The sequence below is a fragment of the Ornithorhynchus anatinus genome, chromosome 3, assembly GCF_004115215.2.
Source record: "Ornithorhynchus anatinus isolate Pmale09 chromosome 3, mOrnAna1.pri.v4, whole genome shotgun sequence".
NCBI lineage: Eukaryota > Metazoa > Chordata > Mammalia > Monotremata > Ornithorhynchidae > Ornithorhynchus > Ornithorhynchus anatinus.
Genome location: NC_041730.1, coordinates 43,352,355 through 43,361,440, shown reverse-complemented (window position 1 = coordinate 43,361,440; position 9,086 = coordinate 43,352,355). Strand labels below are relative to the sequence as shown.

The 9,086-nt window shown below is 43.0% G+C and overlaps 1 long non-coding RNA gene across 1 annotated transcript in view; it reads left to right on the top strand.

The window, feature by feature from the left end:
- The first annotated feature begins 4,969 nt into the window (after positions 1 to 4,969).
- The window catches only part of LOC114810255, an 81,392-nt gene continuing 77,275 nt past the window's right edge, over positions 4,970 to 9,086 (top strand). The window contains exon 1 of the long non-coding RNA XR_003757974.1: positions 4,970 to 5,022. This is a non-coding gene — a long non-coding RNA (uncharacterized LOC114810255). The remainder of the gene's footprint in view (positions 5,023 to 9,086) is intronic.

Below are 9,086 nucleotides of genomic sequence, written 5' to 3'. Positions count from 1 at the left end.
TAGATCTCGCAGTCTGAAGAAAAACAATCATAACTACAGTTTCCAGGAAATCAGGTTCCATGCCATCAATTTTGCTCTCAGAAAAAAGACATGAATTTTCATGTCCCGTGCATTACCATTTCCTCTTCCCCCCAGTTTGATCCCAGTTCGTCTCCTACTACTGCTGACTATTTGATATGAGAATAGAAATCAGGAAGAGCTAACCTAATTATGTTATACTCTTAGGAATAAAACTTCTCACCTACTGATTAAAGCAGGCAGTGATCCTGGTAATAGCTGTAATAATGATATTTACTGAACACCCACTAAGTTCAGTGCACTGTATTAAGTGCTTGAAGATGCTCCATGCCCCTAAGGAAGTTTTGCTGTAACAGATGAAGTTAACTGTAAACACAGTAACAAGCATAAATTGATTTAAAAAGAGTGGAAGCAGAATAAATAATGTAAAACTGAAAATCCCTATGTCCATACACACATACAAGGGATGAAGATGGCTATAGATACATAATGCCAGAGGTGGAAGTTGGATATTATTTAAGGTGTTGAAAATGAGTTGGGAAAGGCTTATTGGAGGAGTTGGAATTTTTGGAAGGATTTGAAGAGCAGAAAGACTGATAATTTGGCAGAAATACTATCGGGTAAGTTTATATTAGTCCCCATGTCAGGAGACTTGGATTCTTCTCCCTTTCTAGACAGTAAGCTTGTTGTGGGCAGGAAATGTGTCTACCAACTCTATTTTGAACTCTCCTAAATGCTTAGTGTAGTGCTCTGCACACAGTAAGCACTCAATTAATATGATTGCTTAGTCCTGGTTCTGTCAGTTGCCTGTTGGGTGACCTTAGGCATGTCACTTAATTTCTTTGTGCCTCACTTTTTCAATCTGTAAAATGGGGATAAAATAGCTACTTTCCCTCTGTAAGACTGTGATCCCCAGACTGCCTCCAATTTGATCATCTACCACAATGCTTGGTGCCTAGCAAGCATCATTATTAGGGTCCTTTTTAATTTTGAAATCGAACCTGAAGCTTTAATTAAAACTGCTCCAGAGTTACTCTGCTTTTTTGGTCTATGCTATCCTCGGTGCACTTAGTTAAATTTCTCCAAGAGGAGAGAAACACAGTTATCCTCAAGATGAAAGAGAAATGGGGATTAGGATATTTAACTGAGTCCTAGTCAGGACCGAAAGTGGGTATTTTACTTAGTGTAATACTCTGCATTCAGTACATACTCAGTAAATACCTCTGATTGATGAGCAACATTAACTCCAACAGTAGAAAAATGCTGCAGAATCACTCATTTTATAGTATACATTTCCAAACCCTGTGGTCTTTTAGTCACCTTACTCAAGGGCAGAACAGGTCATCTCTTTGGATGAAGGCATCTAATATGAATTCTTCGGCATAAATTCATTTAGAATCAGATTCAGGCTGCTTTCTCAGAAAACCGTAAACCATGTTTTTACATGGAAGTGTTTACTCTTCTTTGAGAAATGTCAAATCCAATTTTTATTTCTCTTGCCTAATTTTGAAATTCAATTCACTGAAATTCTGGTGTGCACAACGGGGCAGCTCCTACTTTTATATTCCAGGTGTTCCTCTGCCACTGGAGGCTGGGAAAGATTAATAGATGAAAGAAGGGGGATATTGGCTAAAGTAGAGCAGCCTTGATAATGGTGAAATGGACAGGCAGAACTGCTGAGATGTGAACACCCTCACGGGTGTAATAATAATAATGATGGCATTTGTTAAGTGCTTACTTTGTGCCAAGCACTGTTCTAAGTGCTGGGGGGGATATAAGGTAATCAGGTTGTCCCACATGGAGCTCACGCTCTTAATCTCCATTTTACAGATGAGGTAACTGAGGCACAGAGAAGTTAAGTGACTTGCCCAAAGTCACACAGCTGACAAGTGGTGGAGCTGGGACTAGAACGCACAACCTCTGACTCCCAAGCCCGTGCTCCTTCCAGCAAGCGACACTGCAGAGTGACCTCAGGAAGCAGCATGGCCTAGCTTACAAAGCACGGACTTGGGAGTCAGAAGGACATGGTTTCTAATCCTGCCTCTATCCCATGTCTGCTGTGTGACCTTGGGCAAGTTACTTCACTTCCTCTGGGCCTCAGTTACCTCATCTGTAAAATGGGGATTAAGATTGTGAGACACATGGGATGTGGACTGTGTCCAATCTGATTAGCTTGTATCTATTCCAGCACTTAGTACAGTGCCTGGCACATAGTAAGAGCTTAACAAATACCATAAAAAAAAAGGAAACTCCAACTCAGCAGATTTTGCAGATCTACGTGGCCTGAACAGTTAAATCATGTTACACCACTTATGCTCTGGGACCCTTCTTTGTACAAAAACCATGAGAGAGAGGAGAGAGAGTCAGTCATGACAATAATTATTTCTCCCAATCCTTCCTTCCCATTTCCCCTACTGCAGTTTTCAGAATCTCTAGGAGTGAAAGTGGAGATTCCCTTCTTCACTGGTCATTGCTGGGGGAAAAACCCACTGTGGCCCAGTAGAGCATGGGTCTGGGAGTCAGAAGGACCCGAGTTCTAATCACAGAAAGAGACATGAAAGCTCAGTGAGAATGAACACTGAACTCCAGTTTATGTTTAAAATTGACAAATGAGTAAGAAGGGGCAAAGAGAGCATTGAAGTTGTCAGAGGCAAAAGGCTTCATGATGCTCTCTGTGCACTTGGGATTGTTGAATGCTCAGCTGAAGGGAAGTGATAGAATAGGAAGTGGCTCCAGGATCTAAAGGAAGTACAGGTAATGTAGAAGACAACATGTACACTAGGGGTTCAGAGCTCAATGAGACTTGGTAAGTGATCACTTATTGGGCCAATGACCCGAGAGTTTGGGAGGAACGCAGGACAATAATTCTGTAGATGCTCTGACCACAGTTCTGAATTCTGAAGAAAGACACAGTTGATTTAAGGAGGGATTATTATCAGTGAATGCCTAGTTAAACTCCTTTCTGCATCATACTGTTGCCCAGATCCACTTCTCCCTTGGGATGGACTGTGATCATGATGATGAACATGAAATCTCCTGTTCGATCACAAAGTCTTCAGGCCTAAGAACCTGCACCAAGAAATTAGTTCTAGTGCTAGTGGTTTGCTCGGAATTTGCACTCTTTCATCCTTTCCAGCTGTGTTCCCTCTTGCCTGGGGAGGTGGAGTGGGCAACAAGCTAACATGGACCACAGGCAAACCCTCCTGAATGCTTAAATACTTTCCTATCACACTGCTCTCTGAAGAGTAATCTCCAATAATGTTTGCATTATCTCTTCATTATAAAATTAAGCCTTTGGCTCAGTGACCAAGATCTCTGAGAGCATTGGTATTCTCAGCAAGGAGCAGCTCCCCATTTGCTACAGGCAGGCCCAGAATTTAGAACACAATTTGAGAGGTGCGTGCACCCGAGTTTGGCTGGATCAATCAAAAGCAATTCTGTTTTCTCAACATTAAGCTTCAAAAAATTAAAAATCATCCAGGCTTGAACTTTAGATAGGCAGGTAATAAGCCGGGACAGCACTGAGTTAGACTCCACAGGGCAGAGTGGCCGATATATATATGGATGTCTGCCATTTAGAAATAAGAATCAAATCTATTTCTTCAACTCAAACTGAGGACAAGCACTTAGCTATTAAGGAGGGGGAGAGATCCTGGACTCATATAATGAGTCAGATCAGCTTGGTGTATCAGGATCTTGGGAGCAGACTGAGCTCAGAGTAGATTGGACATAAAAATACTACTAATAATGATAATAATAGCTGTGGTATTCATTAAGTGCTTACTATGTGCAAGGCACTGTTATAAGTGCTAGAGTAGATGCAAGATAATTGGGTTGGAAACAGTCTCTGTCCCACATAGGACTCACAGTCTTAATCCCCATTTTACAGATGAGGGAACTGAGGCACAGAGAAGTGAAGTGACTTGCCCAAGGTCACACAGCAGACAAGTGGCGGAGGCAGGATTAGAACCCAGATCCTTCCAACTTCCAAGCCTATGCTCTATCCCATTACGCCATGCTGCTGGGTCTAGTTTAGTCAGACTCCCGGAGTCTAAATTCCTGGACATTGAGGTGGCATTTGTGTGCTAGAAAGTTGGCACAGTGAAATGCAGATTACTTAATCTCGTGATTTAAAAAATAACAGAGGGCTGCTGTGTGTTGTTTACTGTTCTTTCCCGGCCTTACTGTTAGGATTTATTAATGGTCTCTTTTACAAGAAGTTAATTTTGGGTAGTAATTAAGTACTTAATTTTTCTTTCTAATGAAGCCTGAAATCACTTGAAAAGAGAAGTAAGGAAAAGAACCCAGCTATTCCAATAAGACACGGTCCTTACCAAAAATGGGATTTTCTCTAGGAGAAAACTGATGTAATAGAACACTAGTAATTACTGACATATACCTGGGCTAGGCTTAAGCATTTCGGGTCTGTGTCATTGCTGCAATTGTGTGTCCCCTTGAGTCACATTAAGCATCCCTCAATCCATGTAGGCAGCAGGGTGCTTGGCCCGGGGAAAGGGAGGAGAGTGCTCTGACACATTTTGTTCCTTCTCTTTTGTGTGTTATCCCCCTGCTTTCTGTGAGCATGTTTCCCTCCTCTGCTGGTATCTTTGGACACATTCAACTGAGCATCGTTGTGCTTGAGATGGGGGACAGCCCAACAGTAGTATTTACTGAGCACCTACTTGCACTAAGCACTTAGGAGAGTATTATAGGAGCAAAGACATGGTTTCTGCCCTCGGTCAGGGGGTGTACAATTGAATAGAGGAGACCAGCAAACATAAATTGTTCTCACTAGCAGAAGCAGGAAGAACGAGGTTGTATCAGGTTGTAGCAAGAGTATGTCAGAATGAACTAGCTAAATAAATAATTGAATATGCGAATGACTGTACATATTTAAGTGCTGAGGTGTAAATATGTAAGTGCTAAGGGTGTCCCTGTTACTCTGCCCTCAGAAGCTGAAGGGGAAGGACACCCATCTTTTTGCACTCCGGAAGACTGGCACAGGTAATATTTGTACTCATATTTAAGAGTCTATGTTTGCATGCACTGCCCCACGCCCCCAACATGGTACTCCCTTCAGCTTCTTAAGAAGAAAGCACTCTTATTTCTATTTAATGAAGGAAAGTCTGTTGCCCAGGAAAGTTTAAGATGCTTCCTGAAGATGAGTCATATATTTGTGTCACAAGGGTGTAATTTACTAAACCTCTGGCAATAGCTAGCTCAGTGGACCCTCAGTGGAAGCCAGAACAAAATGCACCTCTGGTCCTTGATTGATAGTTTTTCCCAGCAGCACTGGGAACTCTGTGTTTCCCCTGTTTAGCCTGCCACTAGTCTTTCTTGGCAGAGGGGATTGCCCCAAGGCCATTCAGGGGTCGGGTGGACTCATCTAGGGAAGGGAAGTGCTTGAAATATAATTATTCTTTAGGTAGGTGTGCTGATTTCGGGGCTCACATGGGATTAGATAAGACTGCAAAACTTGATCTTGTATGTATGGAATAATCTCCATAATACTAGGGTTATCTCTGGTCAGACCCGCGCTCAAACCAAATTTTTCTAAAGAAAAATTGGGCCCACTGACAAATCAATGAAACAAAAACAGCAAAATAAAAAGAATCAAAGTCAAATAATAATACTTGACCAACATCAAAATCAGGCCAGCTACACTCTCAATATTATCTGTCCATTATAGAATGCCAGGCTGAAAGTCCATTTCTACCATTTTTAGTGCTTTTGTTCATGAACCTTGGACACTTAGACAATGTAGTCTCAGTAGTTTCATTTCCTATGATTTGTTGTGGAATCAAAACTTGTCTTCAAAAGCTAGTCCTTCTGCAGCAGACCCCAGCCAGAGCTTCTTGTTATGAGTTATTTCCCCCATGCTGCGATATATTTCAAAGAGACTTCACTGCCAATAATTGGAGCTGAGCTATATTTCCACTTTCCTTTCATTCTAATTTTTCTGTAGACACGAAGTGAACTACATTCCTTTTATGGAAATACAAACCTCCCTATATTAGTCTTTAAACGGTGTTTTTCTCCCCAGTGCTAGACACTGCCAAGTTCCCTAAGTCCAAAACCATCATTATGCATTTGCACTGGGCCAGGAGATTCAGGGTCTTCCCTCCTGACCCACTGATGAAGCCAAGTTAGTTGGAAATGGAAGATTCGCTGGTTTCTCCTTGGCAATTATCTCAATTATTGCCCATAATCTGCCCAATCCTTTTCAGCAACATCCTGTTATTAAAGCCACTTGGCACATTTTTAGAGCTTGAGAAGGGCTAACCATGCACAAAACATCACCCTTGGAGCACAATCCAGATGAAAAAGCAATCACGTTTGGTAGGCCTGTGGCTTTGGATAGATATATGTATTCCACATAAGAGGAAATTGGACAAGCGACCTCTTTAGGAGTCTGATATTCTGCATACTCATCTATAAAAATATCACTACTCAAAAATGGTATTGGGGGATTTACCAGTGGTTCCTCCTGCTGAGAAGAATTTGCATATTGTGAAGCATGCCCTGAGGTGAGTCACTACCTAATTGATTTACACATCCTTGCACATTTCAGTCTTAGAAGCCAAACTCGAGGCTCTCAATATCTGTGGCATTAAAGTGCAGAGCCAAAGAGCAGCATGGCCCAGTGGAAAGAGCATGGAGCTAGGTGTCAGGAGACTCAGGTGCTAATCCTGGCTCTGTCACTTGCCTGCAGTGTGACCTGAGGCAACTCACTTAACTTCTCTGTTCCTGAGTTTCCTCATCTATAAAATGGGAGTGAAATGCTTTGATTGTGAGCCCCATGTGGGTCAGGGACTGTGTCTCATCTGATTTTTTTATATCCACTTCAGTGCTTAGTGCAGTGTTTGGCATATAAGTAAGCACCAAATGAGTACCATCTTTATTACTATAATTAATAAATAAGTGAGTGTAAACCAGTGCTAATGAGGGAGCCTTCTGATTGGCCATTTTGACTGAATGTATTGTGTCGTTTCCTGAATGGCTAGTTGATTACCCTTCAGTTGAAACCATAGAGATTAAAGGAGCCTTGGTAGCAAGTCAATTGCGTTTAGAATCCTTCAATTAGAATCAATGGCTGAACCTCAGCCTTGAGACCTCAGGACTGAGAATCCGTGCGAAGGAAGTGACCATAGTAATAACAGTTTTGCTCACTGATCCTTGCTCTTATTTGTGCCTGCCAGTGGAGTTCTTGCTGGGGGATAGTGTGGACTAAACGAGTATGTGGGCAGAGGTGGAGCACATTGTGATGTGTATAGAAACTTCGGTCACTTGCCGGACCCATTTATGGCCACAGGGATAGCAATATTGCGATGCTGTGCAGGAACACCATGACCCTCTCTAGCTGCTACAGCTTTTGCTGTCCATGTTGGCCAATGTGGCTCAGGAGTCCTACAGGGCCTGTCCACTTGGCCATGTGGCTCTAGAGGTTCTTTGATGAGAATCCTTCAGCCCTGATGAAATGGCCCCAGCACATGGAATTTAGTTCTGATTTGCAGAGCATTGGTCCTTTCACTGGGCCATGCTGCTCTTTGGCTCTGCACTTTAATGCCACAGATATTGAGATCTTTTCTCAACCCCCAGAATATAAACCAGTTTCACTACGTGTCTTATTTGACTCTGATTTGGGTAGTACATTTAAGGAATTAAATTGTCCCCTGCCATAAAAATGTGGGGAGCCTTGGTAGTTTGAGTTTTCTGAATCCCCGGTGTTCAAAAAGCACCCAATATTAAGTGCTAGGAAAAACAAAACAACACTGGTGAGAATTAGGCAGGTCTCTGACCCTCAAGAGCTTCCCAGGATAAGAGTGTCTGTCCGGGGACGGACACAAAAGGAAAGATGAAACAGTTCAAATACTAAAACAGCATAAAAGACAAGGACATTGGAAATATAAGAGCCATAGAGTTTATATTAAAGTCTGTCTCCTCCCTCTAGTCTGTAAGTTTGTAGTGGACAGGGGTGTATATTGCATTCTTCCAAGCACTTAGAACAAATCTCTGCACACAGTGAGCACTCAATAAATACCACTGATTGATGATTGATTGTGTTCTGGGGCTAAAAGAAGCAGAGTTTTAGGTTCCTTGTGCAGTCCCAGCCGCAACCACTTCCACAGTCACAAGTGTGACGTTTGAAAGGTTGAAAAGACCTGTTATTAGCATCTCTTCCTAGACCCAGGACGGGGATGGAAAGAAGGGGAATGTACATCTGGGAGACCTGCAGCAGGAAGAGAAGCAGGAAAGAGTGGTGAGGACAGTTGTCTACAGGCCTCTTTATGATGGGCCAGATCCTTTCCTAGTTTGGGGACAGAAAGTCTCTCTGGGAGAAATCTGTGGAGGGGAACCCACTCCCTCCACTGCTTTTCTTGACACTTCCCTGCAAGGCCAAGGGAGACCAGTCAGAGGTGGAGGCATCATTGCTGAGGGGGAACCAATCAACGAGGGGACAAAGAAAGCAGGGAGCCGACCAGGTAGGACTTGATTAAAAACAAGCTGGTTTGCCCACCAACCAAATCTGGCCAAGGAACCAAATCAGATGGCTGAGTGGGGAGGGCTTTACTTTGGAATCCAAAAATCAAAAGATGACAAAACTTCTTTTGTTTTCAAAGTAGGGAGTTCACAACCTTGAAATCTGACAGGTTGTTGTGTACTTGGCTCTTCGGAGCAGCAGAAGGGATTGCTGGGAGGCTGGATAGCCTCAGGACAACTTTCTCCCAGGCAGCAGGCTTAGAGATCCAATGGTGAAGGGAGAAAGGCAGCATGCAATGCAAGAATGCTGGTCAGGAGAACAGGTGCAGTCTTTGGCCACAGAACAACACATCTCTGAGACTTCAACAGCAGCAGATTCCAGTGTGAACCACCCCTCTTGGCCAGGAGGGGAAAACAGTGGATGAGTCACAACTCTGTTTCTTTGTTGGTGTCTATCCAGACTAGAGCCCTGAGAGTGACCTTTCATCCTCCAAGGTTTACTGTGATCCTTTGAACCTCCTAAAGGGATGGCAACTCTGGCTAGAGGAAGTGGGGATAAAGAGTCTAATCCAAACCTGACCTGCCTG